Source organism: Pelobates fuscus, chromosome 5 (genome assembly GCF_036172605.1).
Source record: "Pelobates fuscus isolate aPelFus1 chromosome 5, aPelFus1.pri, whole genome shotgun sequence".
NCBI classification, from domain to species: domain Eukaryota; kingdom Metazoa; phylum Chordata; class Amphibia; order Anura; family Pelobatidae; genus Pelobates; species Pelobates fuscus.
Window position 1 is genome coordinate 6,740,671 of NC_086321.1, and position 17,907 is coordinate 6,758,577.

At 46.2% G+C, this 17,907-nt stretch overlaps 1 long non-coding RNA gene across 1 annotated transcript; it reads right to left on the reverse strand.

Moving 5' to 3' along the window:
• Nucleotides 1-5: 5 nt before the first annotated feature.
• LOC134612361 (uncharacterized) lies at nt 6-7,069 on the reverse strand. The gene is made up of 3 exons (XR_010090926.1): nt 7,008-7,069; nt 5,928-6,058; nt 6-46 (listed from the first exon to the last, which is right to left on the reverse strand). It is a non-coding gene; the product is annotated as an uncharacterized LOC134612361 (long non-coding RNA).
• Between the last annotated feature and the right edge of the window lie 10,838 nt (nt 7,070-17,907).

A 17,907-nucleotide genomic window follows, 5' to 3' on the forward strand; every position in this document is an offset into this window, starting at 1 on the left:
TAAGTAGGTCCAGCTTTTCATTTGCCTGGTTTAATATTGATTGAGCCTGTTAAAAAAAAATGGAAAAAAGAGTGTGGGCAATACTTGCATTGCATTTATAAATGGTTATAATTCTGTATAGTGCTCAATGTATAACAACTCAGGATTAATCACTAAAGTCTAGAAAGTAGCAAATCAAAATCTGAACTGCAAATATTTAAACTAAAATTAGTGATTTGGAGAAATTCCAATCTCGGCTTTAGTCACAGTGTGTCTATGTTTATCTCAGTTTTGTAATTCAGATTTTAATTCCCTACAAGTCAGAGTTTATTGTAGCCCCTTGGAGCGACCGCATTTTAGTAGAAAGGGGCTCTGACAGGGCTAGGAAGCGGGCATAGGTGGAGCAGTAACAAGATTGGTAGATTGGGTCTAAGGGGTGGGAGCATATATATGCGGGCAGCCATCTTAGGAATAGGCAATTTTAATGTACTCACCAACGTGTGAGTACGGTGTGTCACTCTGGTGTGTGCAAACTTTGTTTGGTGGGTTTTCTCTTTCTTCTTTTGCTGGATGGCGTCCATGGAGGAGATGATCCACGGTGTTTGGGCAGGTGCACGGATCCGTGGAGAAGATTGGATCCGGGAGAGGCTGGGAGCGATGCTGGTGGCGTTGGCAGAGCCTGAAGGTCGTTTGGGGGACAGGCACACACGTGCGCCTTAGCCCTGGTGGGGCCTCCCCTGTGGTGGGAGCGGGAAGTGGAGGGTGTGCAGTGCCCTACCGCATGGCTGGAAGTTAGCGCTCTGGAGGGGGATCTCTTCCAACGCCACCCGGTGTAGACGGCGGAACACGGGGACGGCATGCTCGGAGGACAGTGGGCATGGTTGGAGGTGATGGAGCAGCTCCTTCCTCAACAGGAACTGCATCCGGGGTGCAGGCCCCCGCGTGCAGCGCACCTTGAAGCAGCAGGACAGGTGGTGCCGCAATCCGGGGTTGCGCACCCTGGCGGCGGACGGCGGAAGGCGGGAGCTGGGATTCCTGGTGGTCAGCAGAGCCAGCAAGTGCAGTTGGGGTGGCAGCAGGTCCTTTAACTCCTGGGGATTTTGTTACTGAGGTGCCTGAGGGGTTGGGTACCTTCCCTAATGTGCTGCATGAGCGCCCTCGGCTGGGGGGCCCCGTTGGAGGTCAGGGCAGGCCCATGACAATGAAGCTGAGTGTGTCCAGGGCCCAGGGTTCAAATCTGGCGGGCGGCTTAGCGGGGGGGAGGGGGCACGGGGTTCCCAGGAGATAGCGGGGCATGTCTGGGCTCGAGAAAGAAATGTGGAAGCAGGCACCTGTGAGACGGGCACAGGAGCCCAGGGTGGGGTGGGGGATCAATCGGCGATACAGCCTTCTGCTGGACATTCACAAAGTGATGGCGGTGGACCACGGGTCTGTCCGGGGGGAGGCGCGTTCCTGGTAGGCCAGGTGACATATCGGATAGCAATGAAAGGGGGCAGGTGGGCCACAGGGCCGCACCTTGGAATAGACTAGTAAGGCTCGTGGTGCTGTGGGTAGTGAGCGCGGGAAGGTCCAGGAGCAGCAGGTCTACTAGTGCGGTGCTAGGAGGTGACAGCAGTGCAGCTAGTGTTGAGAGGCCGTGGGGTGCAAGCCCGGGGTCAGTTGCGAGCAGCTCCTCCACAGAACGCTCTGGGAGGTCAGACGGAGTGCGTCAGAGCAGGCGGAGGGTATCCCACAGTCGGAGTTGCAGCCTCAGGAGTCGGGTCAGCGGGGCTTCCGCACTCTAGGTGATCAGAGGAGCCTAGGGAAGAGACAGGATGCTTGGAAGTCATGCAGGCAGCCCCGGGATTGCGGTGCGAGGGTTGTGGATGAACGGTGCACCCTGCCCAGGAATTTTTGTTCTCGTTCTAGGTCACTGAGTGGATCATCTTCCAGGTGGTTTCCCCAGTTGGTCCGAAGAGCAAAGTGGCATCCTTTTCCTGTTCCGGTGGGATCCGAGGAGCAGCCATGGGGGTCTTCAACGGCAGCGGGCTTGGATGGTGAGTCTACCCTTGCACCACACTCACAGACATTGCTTGATAAGTTAAAAAAACTGATAGATTCTTGTAGTGGGGGTGACTCTGGGGGTCCATTGGGGCTTCGGGGGATGCGGTCACGAGTCTTGGGCCCGTTGTCACTGGGCACAATGCCGGTGAGGCTAGAAGAGATGTTACCATGGTTAAGCTGTTACGGTAGCAAGGGGGATGTGTATTTGTTGAGGTACGGTTTCTTACAGTTTTTTTTTCTATCCCTTTCCAAGACAGGGAAGGGAGTGGGGGTTGCATAATTTGAAGTCAGCATTGAAACTTCCCTGGGTGGTGCGGGACAAGTTGATGAAGGAGGTGCAGTTGGGTAGGATGACCCCTCACTGAACGGACTGCGGATCTCCCTGCTTAGTATTGTGCCCAAAAAAGAACCAGGGAAATACCAGATGATCCATCACCTGTCCATACCCACAGGGGTCGTCGGTTAACGACGACATAGATAGGGTGCTGTGTTCGGTCTCCTATCCATCATTTGACCAGGTAGTCGAGTTGGTTAGGACTAATGTGGAAGCTGCATTTTGACTGCTGCCGGTTCATCCGGATTGTCATCACTTGCTGGGCTGCAGTTTTGACGGCCAGTTCTTCGTGGACCTATGTCTCCCGATGGGTTGTTCTATCTTATGCTCCTACTTCGAGTTCAGCATTTTTTTTTTGGAGTGGGTGGTGCGGCAGGAAGTGGGGAGTTGAGCGGTGGCCCATTATTTGGACGTCTTTTTGTGCATGGGTCCTAGGAACTGTTCATTGCCTGCATTTGTTGCGTACCATTCAGTGGGTAGCCACATGGTTTGGGGTCCCTTTGGCGGCGGATAAGACGAAGGCCCCATGGACTGTATTTGCTTCCTGGGGCTGGAAATCTATTTAGCAAAGGATGAATGTCAGTTGCTTGGGGACAAACTCGAGGGACATAGGGCTGCGGTGGGAAAAGTGCATCAGGCCAAGAAGGTCATGCTTCGAGCATTGCAATCACTGCTCGGCAAGCTCAACTTTGCTTCCCCGGTGATTCCCACTGGGTGGGTTTTCAGTAGCGATCTGGCTCGGGTTTTCAGTAGTGGGCTGGCTCGAACTACGGCAGTAGTGAGGTCACTGCATCACTTTGTATGGGTGACGATGGCCATGAAGGAGGATTTGGCGGTTTGGGACGCGTTTCTACGGGACTTTAATGGAACTGTGTTGTTTCGGAAACCGGCAAAATTGCCAGCTGACTTGGATTTGTTTACAGATGCCTCAGGGAGCGTGGACTTTAGTGCGTACTTCAGGGGTAGGTGTTGCGCAGCGTCATGGCTGGCGTCGTGGATGGGAAGACCGCTCATGTGCAACTTAGCCTTTCTTGAACTCTTGCCATTAGTGGTAGCTCTATCGCTCTGGGGGCCTCTGCTCAAAGACAAAAAGGTCATGTTTCACATGGACAATATGGCCGTGGTGTATGCAGTCAACAACCTGTCGGCATCCTCAGAGCTGGTGGTAAACCTTCTGCGGCGGCTAATTTTTCTGTGTATGTCTCTCAATATTGTTTTTGGCACGCAGCATACGAATATACAATTGCATGCTTTTCCAGGGTCCCTCTTCTGCCCAGTTGATGGTGGAAAGATACTTGGGGAAGTGTCCGGCGGGGGTTCCTTTTTGGTCTACATGGATGGGTAATCGCTGTCTAGGTTCCAGTTTTTCTATGTTTTTCGGCTGGGTCTAGGAGTTTTGGGGTTGTTCCCGGAACAGTTTGGAACGCACTCATTTCATATTGGAGCAGATACGGAGGTGACTCAGTTGGGGTTTGGAGAGGAATTGGTTCAGAGGATTGGCAAGTGGGAATTGGTGCGGTTTCGCTCCTACGTTCACCTGGGTAAGTTGGTGTGATGGGGCAAGGGGTGCTGGTTCTTGGATGTGATTCTGACTTTGCATTCTTCTTTCCCTAGGTCATGGACCATTGGGCACTCATACATCTTCTGGGCTAAAGGAGAGCTGCAGTTCGTTTTAAGGGTCAGCAGCTGGGCTTTCCTGAGGACCAGTTGGTGTTAAAATGGAGTGGTTACTGTTTCGTTTGGTGCAGGGAGGTAGACGGCCCAGTTTTATTGTCTTCCATGCAGGGGGACACAGAGGGACCTGGTTAGATGGATGAAGCAGGATATCAACGGGATTAGGGATGTGGTACCAGGGGTCATTGTCATCTGGTCAGAGATTGTACCGTGACTTCGGTGGTGGCATGTGAGGAATGCAGCGCGATTGATCACTGTCGATGTAAGGTGAACAGTTTAATGGCTAGCTTTATTCTGAAGCTGGAGGGGTTGTGGTCAGGCACAGGGAACTGGAGAATATATTGGCTGGGTATTTCCGGCAAGACAACATGCACCTTTCAGAGGTGGGTTGGGATTTGTTGAATCTGGGGTTTCAAGAGTAGCTTAGCAAGGCACTGTTTTTGCAGGGTGGTGGAGCTCAGACATCTTAAGGGGTCAAGGTCTGAGCTTGTGGCGGGGCTGGTAAAGGGAAGAAAATGGGGGCATAGGGATTTTGGAGTTAGAAAAGGAGCAAGGGGTAGGTAAAAAGGAATGGTGAAATGGAATTGGAGTTATAAGTTGGTTATGGTGTTGGGAAGTTTCGGGTCCGTAGGTGGCTCAGAACCTCGGAGGGGTGGGGGTATCCGGATATACCCTCACCACTGGGCTGTTAAGAAAATGCTGGCACTTTATTGGTTATGTGTTATATATTATGATATGCTATTTATGGTTAGTCAATGCCCTATTTATTATTAGATCTGCTAAATTATACGACGGCAATAGGTGGGGGGCGATGACTTTTATTTATTATTATATGTTATGTCAAATAAAAGCTGTGGACAATTTTCCCCATACACAGACGTGTTGTGTTTTATTAACCCCTTAAGGACCATACTTCTGGAATAAAAGGGAATCATGACATGTCACACATGTCATGTGTCCTTAAGGGGTTAAAGAGGGTGGGGAGGGTTTGATAGGTACAGATTCAACTGCCCATATGGCGACATTGCACCTGTCATTAAAAAACAAAAACTGTAAATAACTTAATGCAGAATGTGTGTATGTATGTTTCTATAGATTAAAGTGGGTATAACGGCAGATCAATGCAGAACATACAACATGTTATTGGCTTTTAATAAAACTAAAGGGAATTAAACAATTGGGAGAGTATTAAAGGGACACTATAAGCACACAGACCACTTTAGCTCATTGAAGAGGTCTGGGTGCAGGGTCCCGGTCCTCCTTAGTCATCTTAGTCCTGCAATGTAAATCATGGCTGTTTTTGAGAAACAGCAATGATTACATTACAGGACTAAGACTCCCTCAATCAGACAGCCAGTAGAGACTTTTGGTTAAAGCGACGTTTGTAGTCTGATGCTGGATGCCCTAGCGCTCTGCACTGAAGCAATGCTTTTCCTATGGGGAGGGCCTAATTCACTTGCGGCGCTCGCCATGCATGCGCAGTAGCCACCCCTCCAGATATCGGGTAAGTGTTAACAGGGATTTTGTAACGCTGGAAGGAGAAAGGGCGTGAGGTAGGAGGCGGCCAATGGGAACTAGAGTGTATGGAATACAACTTTGTTTGCCTTACACTATAGATTCCCTTTAAATAAAGCATTATAGAGACAGAATAAAATACAGAACAAATGGCCCAACAAAGACTTCAAACGATGAAAATCTCAGAAAAGATAATATAAATGTGTAATTTGTATATTATTTATCAAGCGGAATTTGTTGGCGCTTTATAAATAATAATAATAATAATAATAATAATAAACCATGGCTACTTGGCTAATGACAACAAACCCCGGACAGACATTGAAAGCCCATTCTTCATTCTGGGGATAAAATGGCTAAAAGAATACACTTTATAACTGACCTCAGCAAGTGGCTTTCCATGATCTAATGCCTTGATGGCACGTTTGGCTCCTTCAGCCACGGCACGCTCGATCACAAATCGGTGGCCGAGCTCCTCAATGCGTTTCTCCAATGTGCTTATAGCAGGTGTTGCTAGGAGACAAATTACTATATTTTATTATATTAATGGTAAAAAGGAAATTGACACGGTAGCTTCAGGTGTCACAGAACTAAACAGGTCATTTCTATAAGGTTTCTCTGCATATTTCATTATGTCTCAGGCTCTGTTTCATACACAAACTATTTTAAAGGGACAGGTTAGACACCCATTGTGGAATAACTTGTCTCAAATGGTTTCATTCAAACATTATTGAAAAATAATGTAAGAAATAACATATGAATCATAGATGCTTTCCCTCTGTATCTTACCTTTTCCTGTTTTTTTCGAGTGTGGAGTGGTCCTTTAATGATGTGTAGTCTGGTAACTTTAAAGGGATATGTGATATGGATATGATATATAGTTACACATTTACATATGTACTTAAATGTGTTAGTGGTATCCACATCAGTCCATCCTTGCAAGCACGCTGTCTTGGTGTCATACTTGATTCTGGCCTCGTCTTTGAACCTCACATATAGTATGTTGCCAAATCCTGTATATTCCACCTTAAAAACATAGCCCGCATCTGCCCCTTTCTTACGCAAGATGCTGCCAAGGAGCTTGTCCATGCTCTAGTAATTTCCCGCATGGATTATTGTAACCCTCTCCTGATTGGTCTACCTTACATACCTGTCTCTTGCTCTCTCCTATAGGGCAGCACTCTACGCTCTCCTCCAACTCTGCTTCACTCTTCCCTTATTTGATTGCTATTTCCTGTCCTAATGTGTTTTATACCCCACCTCCTATAGACTGTAAGCTTGTTTGAGCAGGGTCCTCTTCAACCTATCGTTCCTGTAAGTTTTTTTTTTTTTTTAAATTGTCCTATTTATGGCTAAATCCCCCCCTCTCATAATATTGTAAAGCGCTACGGAATATGATGGCGCTATATAAATGGCAATAATAATAATAATAATAGCACACACACAAAGTGTTTTAATGTACCTGGATGTTCCCCTGCTCCTTGCTTGATAACATCGATAACTTGCGTTTCGCTGACCTGAAAAGGTAGAAATAAAAAGAATCAGAAACCCACAGGCTCTTTGCCAGAAGAAAAGGCTCACAACGTGTTCGTGTCTCAGTGTGTGCTGTCCCTACTAACACCTTGCACCCGGTTACTGTGTGCTGGATTGTATGGGAGGACTCTGGGGTCGGCACCTTGGGTCCTGCCTGCTATGGTAGACCCTGCTTCTATTGATCTGGTGCTGAGTGTCTGTTCCTGTGTCTCAGTGTGTGCTGTCCCTACGAACACCTTGCTCCCGCTTACTATGTGCTGGATTGTATGGGAGGACTCTGGGGTCAGCACCTTGGGTCCTGCCTGCTATGGTAGACCCCGCTCTATTGATCTGGTGCTGAGTGTCTGTTCCTGTGTCTCAGTGTGTGCTGTCCCTACTAACACCTTGCTCCCGCTTACTATGTGCTGGATTGTATGGGAGGACTCTGGGGTCGGCACCTTGGGTCCTGTCTGCTATGGTAGACCCCGCTTCTATTGATCTGGTGCTGAGTGTCTGTTCCTGTGTCTCAGTGCTGTCTTTCATTCCTGATATATTTATTATATACAGATACAGGATATATGTGTGTAAACATCCTAATAACAATACTCTATAATACTTCCACATGACATACCAGTAACTGAAATGAATAAAGGGCAAGGAGTTCATACCACGAAAACTGATACAGTAACCATATGCTGTCACTGTGTTTGGGACATTAAATACTGAGCCATGAAAGGGTTAAATATTGAGGAAAGAATAAAATGATAGATCTGTGTGTAACCCCCCAGTGTCCCCCATTAATAATCCTATAAAGGGTACCATCTGTATTCTCTTTATACCCCATCTTAGACTACACTGGGGATTTAACATGATAAAACTCTCAGATAATAATATGTAGAACTGGAACCTTATACAGAAAATCAAGTCTTTTACTTACATCACAGCGTACACATGAAAAACACGAGAAAATAGTTCTACTATCTCCCATCTTTAGCTACGTTATCACCACAGCAGCTAAGCAGTGTCTACTGTCTAAGCAGTGTCTACTGACTGAACTGTGCTCAGCAAGGATGATGTCACGGTGATGTCACAGGGAACAATCACACTATCTATAGCTATCTCTGCCTTGCAATGTCTACTGACTGAACTGTGCTCAGCAAGGATGATGTCACGGTGATGTCACAGGGAACAATCACACTATCTATAGCTATCTCTGCCTTGCAATGTCTACTGACTGAACTGTGCTCAGCAAGGATGATGTCACGGTGATGTCACAAGCAACAATCAGAATTTGACACATCACAGGTCCACCCATTATAATAAAAAATGTATATATTTATCTATCTCTATCTATCTATATACACACATATATAGTTAGAGAGAGTGATATTTATTTAATAACATTATTATTATTATTATTATTATTATTATTTAAATCTGTCTGCTTACCTACTATTCTAATTATCCAAATGAAAGTGAAAATTGATCCAAATGAAGATGTTTTAATATTTATTTTTTCATTTAGAAAAAGGCTATTAGTACAGATTTTAACAGTAACCGGATAGAAAAAGATATATATTTTTTTTAACATTACAAATAATAGAGAATAAGTTATTGAAGTGATAAGCCAGGAATAACTTTATGTTTTTATTTTAATAAACTAAGTTATAAAATAAGGAAGGATCCCTTAATTAAGCTAATTTCACCATTAACCCCTTAAGGACACATGACATGTGTGACATGTCATGATTCCCTTTTATTCCAGAAGTTTGGTCCTTAAGGGGTTAAACCCCAAATGTGTATAAGATAAAAAATGTAAAAACTAATTTTGTAAAATGCTCTAGAAGTGACCAATCTAATGAATATATTGTAAGTGTAGAAATGGGAGGGACGTTGTTGTGGGTTGCATGTGGGGTAAGCTGTGAATAGGGGCTGTACATGGATAGAACCATACTAATCCTTTAGATTTGGCTATCTGCGTTCTCTGAATAAAAGAGCTTTAATGGCTAAATCTCAGCTCATGGACAGGGCCCTCTTTACCGTTTGCATTGCTCTGTGTATGTTGTACAGCGCTGGGGAATATGTTGGCGCCTTGTAAATGGCAGTAATAATTAATCATATATTACGTACATACTTTCTGCATATGTGGTGTCCTATTTACTTTAGGATTAATATTTCCAAAGTTTGTTGGGATATATTCATGCTATTGATTATTATACTCGATACTTAGAGTTTGCATTTTTGACATTATTTGGGTAAGCACAACTATTAATTCCTAATTTCAGCAGTGGTTCCTAAACATGGACAGAGGACTTTATACAAGGCATAGAGGATGGGTAGAATGTTTACCTCCAGGGATTGATGAAATAGTGCTGATCGTACTATGCCTCCTCCGTGTAAAGATCTGTAGATATTCTTAATAATTACCAGTGACCACACTATAAGGGAGGTTTGATGATCACCTCTTGTTATTTTAATTTAAACCTAAAGAGGCAATCAGTCGATTTCTAGAACTCATATTTAATGTCGCCTCATGGTATTACATTTTATTAGGATGATAGGAAATGTGAGTGACCTATCCAAATTATTTTGAATGTGAGACGTTTTCTGACCGACATAGGGGCCTTGTACTCAGAAAATATATCCCCAGTCATTATAATAAATATTACAGATGCTTAAAGAATGGGAAAATGTATCCACATTAATCGCATTACGTTAATGGAATGATACGATCAACCTTCCCTCAAAAGGCGAGATAAGAAATTCAACACCGTGGTGATAGGTGCTGTTGAGGGATCAAAATCCCTTCCCATACACCAGCGGCTCCAGGTATTCCATGCTGATATGTAACTCTGTCAAGTACCTGGTGTCCATAAGTCCCATAATAGGTCTCTAGCTGGCTGTGATAGTCCCTCAACGGTCCAGGTTCCCCTGAAAGACTCCAGGCCACTAACTCCAGACACTCCTGCAGGATCAGTGGATGCGGTTCCCCTTTCGGGTCTGTCAGACGAAGGGGAAACGATGGGAGGAGCAGAGGGTGATCCTGAGCTAGGGCCAACAAGTCCGGGAACCACGCTTGGCTCCTCCACAACGTTGCAGTGATTATCATTAAGGTCTTGGTTAGACGATGGAGTACCCTCACTAACATTGAGTTTTTTTGTTTTGTTTTGTTTTTGATTGGGTAACTAAAATAATAGATCAGGGTGGTGCAGTAGACATTGCTTACCTAGATTTCAGTAAGGCTTTTGACACTGTTGCACATAGAAGGCTTATCAATAAACTGCAATATTTAAGTTTGGATTCCAATATTGTTGAATGGGTAAGGCAGTGGCTGAGTGACAGGCAACAGAGGGTTGTAGTCAATGGAGTATATTCGAAGCTTGGGCTAGTCACCAGTGGGGTACCTCAGGGATCTGTACTTGGACCCATTCTCTTTAATATTTTTATTAGTGATATTGCAGAAGGATTTGATGGTAAGGTATGTCTTTTTGCTGATGATACTAAGATATGTAACAGGGTTGATGTTCCAGGAGGGATAAGCCAAATGGCAAATTATTTAGGTAAACTAGAAAAATGGTCAGAGTTGTAGCAACTGACATTTAATGTGGATAAGTGCAAGATAATGCATCTAGGACGTAAAACCCAAGGGCAGAGTACAGAATATTTGATAGAGTCCTAACCTCAACATCTGAGGAAAGGGATTTAGGGGTGATTATTTCTGATGACTTAAAGGTAGGCAAACAATGTAATAGAGCAGCAGGAAATGCTAGCAGAATGCTTAGTTGTATAGGGAGAGGTATTAGCAGTAGAAAGAGGGAAGTGCTCATGCCATTGTACAGAACACTGGTGAGACCTCACTTGGAGTATTGTACGCACTACTGGAGACCGTATCTTCAAAAGGATATTGATACTTTAGAGAGAGTTCAGAGAAGGGCTACTAAACTGGTTCATGGATTGCAGGATAAAACTTACCAGGAAAGGTTAAAGGATCTTAACATGTATAGCTTGGTGGAAAGACGAGACAGGGGGGATATGATAGAAACATTTAAATACATAAAGGGAATCAACACAATAAAGGAGGAGACTATATTTAAAAGAAGAAAAGCTACCACAACAAGAGGACATAGTCTTAAATTAGAGGAGCAAAGGTTTAAAAATAATATCAGGAAGTATTACTTTACTGAGAGAGTAGTGGATGCATGGAATAGCCTTCCAGCTGAAGTGGTAGATGTTAACACAGTAAAGGAGTTTAAGCATGCGTGGGATAGGTATAAGGCTATCCTAACTATAAGATAAGGCCAGGGACTAATGAAAGTATTTAGAAAATTGGTCAGACTAGATGGGCCGAATGGTTCTTATCTGCCGTCACATTCTATGTTTCTATGTTTCTATGAGAACGGTGGCAACGCATACGCTCCCCTAGGAGGCCATGGTTGCAGAAACGCATCTATCGCCTCGCACTGTGGATCCGGGGGCCAGCTGTAGTATCTCGGTAGTTGCGTGTTCGTCCAGGATGCGAAAAGATCTATGATTAACGGGCCAGTGACAGGAGAAACCGGTCTGCCGTGAGGTTGTTGATCCTCGGTAGGTATTGATTGTAAAGTTGCGGAGAAGGCAAAACAGTAAATGTCCCTTGTTGTTTCCGTCAGTGCTCGTGACCGTGCTCCGTCCAAGCGGTTAATGTATTGAACCACGGAGATATTGTCCATGCATAGGAGAATGCCGCAATTGGACATGTTCTTGGCTAGCCTGCGGATCGCAAAAGGATCCTGCGATCAGTTCCAGACAGTTGATATGGAGACCCGATTCCTCCTCTGACCACTGGCCTCCCGTGGAAGCGTGAGTGCAATGGGCTCCCAGAGATTCAGATCCGATTCCATGATTAAATCCGGATTCATACCGAATATGGCCCTGTCGTTCCAATCTTCCATGTGAAGGAGCCACCAACAAAGTTTCGTCCGTACCTCTGTGGAGATCGGAACCCAATGGTCTTATGTGTGTCCGGTTCTTAGGTAGTGGGCTTTCAGCCTTTGCATGGTAATGAAGCGGTCCCGGAACAATCGCTTGGATGGCGATGAGAACTGTCTGACTACCCTCACTAGTAGGTGGAGATGTATGGTGCCTTTCCGGAGTACCGGTCGGATCTCCTTCGGAATCGCCGCTATCTTTGATGCGGGGAGGCGTAAAACGCAAGAATTGGAGTATATTTCACATCTGAGGAATTCAATCACTCGGGACGAGCTGAGGCCGAACTGTAGACACGTGAACTGACAAGATCAATCTTCCCAGGTGAAGCGAAGGAAGGAGCGATTTACGAGCGCCATGGGTACCTATAGGTATGCGTCCGTCAAATCCAACTGTGAACCAGTCGTGGAGTAGATCCTGCAGGAGATGGATACCTTCCATCTTGAAATGTCAGTGTGCCACAAAGTCATTGAGTTGGTGTAAGTAGATGACTGGATGATAGTCTCCCGTCTTCATTCTGACCACAAACAATATTGCTGAAATAGCCTTGATCGTCTGGAGCGAACTCTATGGCTCCTTTGGCGAACAGTGCTTGAATCTCCTTGTCTCGGAGCGATATGCAGACTTTCGTTGCCCGCAGTGGAGATGACTGTTCGACCTGCACCGGAGTACTGGTGCATTCTATCGCGTACCCCTTTATTGTTTGGAGGACCCAGGCGTCCTGGAAACCATTTTTAACGAGGCCACTTTGCGTCATTCCACGCACCTGGCCACATTCGTGTTGTTCAATGTGCATATTGCCCATTGCACCCATTCCCTCACATCATGAGCCTTTAAAGGTGTGCCTTGGGCAAAATAGAATATTTATGCCAGGCGCCAATCATATCCAGCAGTTAGTCTTGAACCGCTTTAAGCCCATTTGCTATGCCCTTCCGTGAGTCCCGGCCTGAGCGGGACACAAATATCACCACTGTGGTATCGAAGTCCAGGGTGAGGGCAATCTTGTCCGGTAGTAGGGGTGTGGGCATTCGGTCCTGAGCTTGGCCCGGACTTCCTTGTCCATAGGCTTCCTCAGCCATAAGTGGATAAACTGTGCCAGGAGACCTGGCAAACCCCATTCGGGTGGACCTCGGGTGACGTATTGTGCGTGGGTTGAACATGGAAGTGCCCAGTGTGTCAAGGAAAACTCTGTCCTCAACCTGCCGGTAGCAGCTCCACACCGATCTTTCCTGCCAGGACGACCTTCACGTTCTCTGCCTTGAGTGTAGTCCATATCCTCTTGAGGCAAATTCTGCCATTCTTCCCCCTCTAAGGGAGGCTCCTCTGCCCTCCATTCATCCATGATCTACATAGAAAGGGGAGGGATGGAGTGTCCGTCTCCCAGCAACGGAGCCTTTTGTGCGAATGGTCTAGGCTCTCTGACTGATGACTTCACTTAAGAGGGACCTTCTCTTCTTTCTTCAGGGGGGGGGGGGGGCGCTGTGGAGTCCTTTCAATGTCGTTGTTGTCAGTGTCTCCAATTTTCAGTGGTGGTGGGGCTACCACGCCCGCCATGTCAGGTGGGTTTTGTGCCAGCATCTTGGCAAGAGCTTATTCCACTGAAGCTGTCACGGCGGCATTAATCATTGACGAAAGTTAATGATTGAGGGAGTCTGACATGTTGGAGTTAAACTCTTTCAGTCTGCGGAAGACAGAATAGTAGTCAGGTACAGTAGTATGTTTGTTGCTACCCAGTGGACCTCCACGTAAACTGGGGGTCACCCAGATGTCAATCAATCAGTACCACTAGAATATTCCAAGGAGTGGTCTGAGGAGGGGGTCACCCTCAATAAGACCGGGCTGAGCAGTCAGTAAAGTTGGGGCAGTAAAGTCAGGGTATGGGAGGCATAGAAGCCTCAGTATGCAATCCAAGGGGGTCACTCTTATATGGCATAGTACTGTGGAGGTTTGGCAACACTGTGAGCCCTCTTTCCAACAATGGTAAGGAGGTGTACGGATCACCCCAGTTGTAGCATGGAGGTGCCGTAATACATAAACTTATAGCGACCTGTGGTCTGTGCATACAGTGATAGAGCGTACTCTGTGGGTATAAGCCCCTAGTAGGGCGCGGGGGGTCACCCCGTCTGTAAGGAGGGTCACCGCTGTATATGTATGCTACTTAGGACTGGTGCCAGACTCGCTTGGGGGTCACCCAGCATAGGGGGGGTCACCCGTGTAATATAATCAGTCATATGCACCCACACATGTATCATGAACAATGATGCCCCAATGGAGAAGGGGTTATATCCTTATAAGGTTCACTCAAGGGAGTGTAGGAGTGAACAGGCCCTTTAATTCAAGATTCATTAATGAAAAAACAGACATAAAATGTATGTGGCACATCTATATCCACATGTGCACACTCCTCAGGAACAAACCGCAAGAAATACATATATTTACTGTGAAAACCTATGCCAGCTCGTGGGAATCACGAACTGGCGAAACTAAGATGGCCGCCAAGAATCTTGCGGTATCGCGAGATTTAAGATGGCCACCGTAAACATGCCGGGCAGCCCGCAATTGCGGCCTGCGGGCGAAGGCACAGCGCCTCACACTCCCCCACCCCCTTGTCCTTGTCTGTTAACCCCAGAACCTGCAAGGAATAAAACGCGAGTGCGGTAAAATGACGCAATTCGCGCAAGTGACAGGGAGGGAAACAGGGTCAGCAAGGAGATGTAAAAAAGACAAAGTAAACATTAAAAAGGGTAAAACAGGGGAAAGAGGAACAAGGGATACACACAAATAAACGATATGTTCCAATAAAGTATAATAGCTGCATCAATGAATAAAAAAGTTTGGAGCAAAGTACTCTGACCTATGCCTTGGCTGGTGCAGCAAAGAAAGAGGAAGTTATGTGTCTGTCAGGGCTTTATATATGGATGTGATGCCTGTTACTGATTGGTTTAAAGTTTATTGATTGACTTGTGCTGCTGGTGGCATAAGTAAAGAAAGTTATGCAAAATATGAAGCCTCATGTCATGTGATAAAATTATAAAAAAGCCCCCCCTACCCTCCTCACCACACACTCACACACTGCCCGCACTACACGCAGTGTCCCCCCCATACACACACTGCCCCCCACACACACACACACATTCCCCCCATACACACACTGCCCCCCACACACATACACTGCCCCCACACACACATACACTGCCCCTCATACACACACATACACTGCCCCTCATACACATACTGCCCCCACACACACATACACTGCCCCCACACACACATACACTGCCCACCCATACACACACTGCTCCACACATTGCCCACACACACATACACAGCCCCATACACACATTGCCCCCCCACACACAGACATACCCTGCCCCACACACATATACACTGCCCACCCCTACACACACTGTCCCCCACAAACTGCCCCCTATACTCACATTTCCCCTATAATGGAATTATAATGGAAGATACCTTGACCCCAGGCTCAAGCTACTACTTTCACCCTCCCCCCCCCCCCCCCTCGTATGCCCTAATGTTTTGTTATATATAACCATTGAAATATGCTTAGTTCTGTAATTTCCTTTTATGGTACAGTGTGACTTCACCCATCCGGTTTTTGTTGCGCAAGTCACAAAGCTGTTTTTACAAAGTAGTATATAATCTGTAAGCTTACACGATAAAAGAGGGAAGTAATCTGTGAATCAATAACTGTCTGGTCTGATTACTTTCTCCCAGCAGCTCATAATAAAAGTGTCAATTTGGTTTCCACCTGAACATATCTCCGGGTAAATTAATATCTGTTTCAATTGGTGCGCGAACATCCGGGGAGGAAACAATCTATTCCATCCGGACGCAATACTGGGAAACCAAGGGTTGTAGACAGTGACACTTAAGCTGCAGCGGTAAGATAAATGTTTACTTTTCTACCTATCTAGATTCACTCTCTATTGAACTATCTAATTCCTAAGTCCAGGTGAGTAGGGATTTAAATAGGTCTCCTCTAAAAGAACTTGTTTTCTGTGGTTGGTTATGTTCAGGCGGAAGGTCTTGTGAAAGAAATCTTGGAATGTTGAGATAGTAGAATATATATGTGGTTCTTAAGTTTGTTTGCCTTTGTAACGGATCGCCTGTCACCCCGACTGGGTACCTTTGCCGACGGATGCTCCTAATGCTTACCAAGGACCATCAGCACCGCACCAGACACCATAAGCACTGCAGACCCCATGAACCGCCGCAGCTGGCTTGGGGTCTCGCCATTTCCTACCCACCCTGGACCTACGACAAGGCTCCAGGTTCCAGTGGGTGAACCTCTCTTCCTTCAGAGAGCGAAGCAGGAACAGCTCTTAGAAGAGCTAGTGATTATTCAAGGGAGTATGAAGAGCATAGCAATCCCTTGTAGCAGTTTCCCTTAATAAAAGACAAAACTCAGTATTGAGGGTGAAGTAGAATAGACGGTTTAATGATACAGGCTTGATTTATATACAATTTTCCCAACAAGGTTGACACCCAGCTAGACCTTGTTGGGCACCAGACATAAAACATACAGGCCAATCAGCAACAGTGTGATCATGAATAACACATGAATAACAGAAAAAAACATACATTTTTAAAATATGGCACAAGTACCCCAAAATTACACATATTCCCATAAATATATCCCATGATAGCCCTGATCTGGGTGAACAACATATCCGAAAATCAGCCAGATCAGAGCAGGGATTCAGGAAATTCCTGGAAGTCATATTTGACCTACCGCAAGCATGCACAAACGGGTGCCATCCGTGCACAAAGTCCATGTTGAAGTGACGTTCCAATTGTCAAACGGCGTTCGACTCCAGTTGAAGAGTCAAAGTCCAGAGAAGGTAAAGTTTCAGCGGTGTTCATGCCATCGCGTGTCTGATTTGAGTTCCATGAAGTTGAAAACAACAAACACAGCTGACCTCGTTCGACTAAATAAAATGGCCGCCGCCATGTGTTCGAATGTCGAATGGCGGCCACTTCGACTACTTCGACTGTTTCCGAAGTGCCACTTCAAAAGTGCAAATCCTTTACAATAGCATTTAAAGGGGCAGAAACAGTGCATTAAACCCCAATAAGTCACAGGGCCATAATCCCAAAAGGCTGACCATGAGTCCTCTCCAATAACCAGTGGCGAAGTGGCTTCCACCACACATCTTCCCTCCTGGGGGAAGACTAACCAGGTACCTGACCTCCTGTCAGTCGGTGCCTGAGTTAGTCGAGTAACCCACCCATGATGACCTGGACATGGTGGCCCCTGTAGCCCATCTCTGTCCGATATGGCCCCAGCGACCAAGTGGGCATCTGGTACTCATGGTCTCTCTGTAACACCCAGGCATGGAGCTGAAGGTACGTGGTGGGCAGAGGCCAACTGCGCTCTGCCCCGGTGCCAGCACTTCTGCTGGGGTGGCCTGCAGGTATTCAGGCCCTGGACATGGAGAAAGGGGAAGGCAGAGGTCAGCTGCTCTCTGCCCAGATGCCCGCTCTTCCGCTGGGATGGGTCAGTGGGTACCACCCCAGGACCTGGCAGAGGATTCACTGTGGAGAGGAGGGATTACACTAATCGGAGGATCATGAACAGCTGATGAGAGTGGATTCCCACACCAATCAAGTTAGAAGAGGACAACAACGCCCACCAGACCCATCAAATGGACTTAGGGACTAGCGCTATTTAAGGGAACTTTGGGTGGGGGTTTATTAGGATATGTTTTGTTTTTACATGTATCTTACCATTGTAACCATTTTAATATTGCGGCCCCTGAAGAAGTCTATCAAGAGTGAAACTATTTCAAGATCATTTTTAAACATGATAAATAGAAGCGGTCCTAAAACAGAACCCTGAGGGACACCACTTACCACTTTTGTCC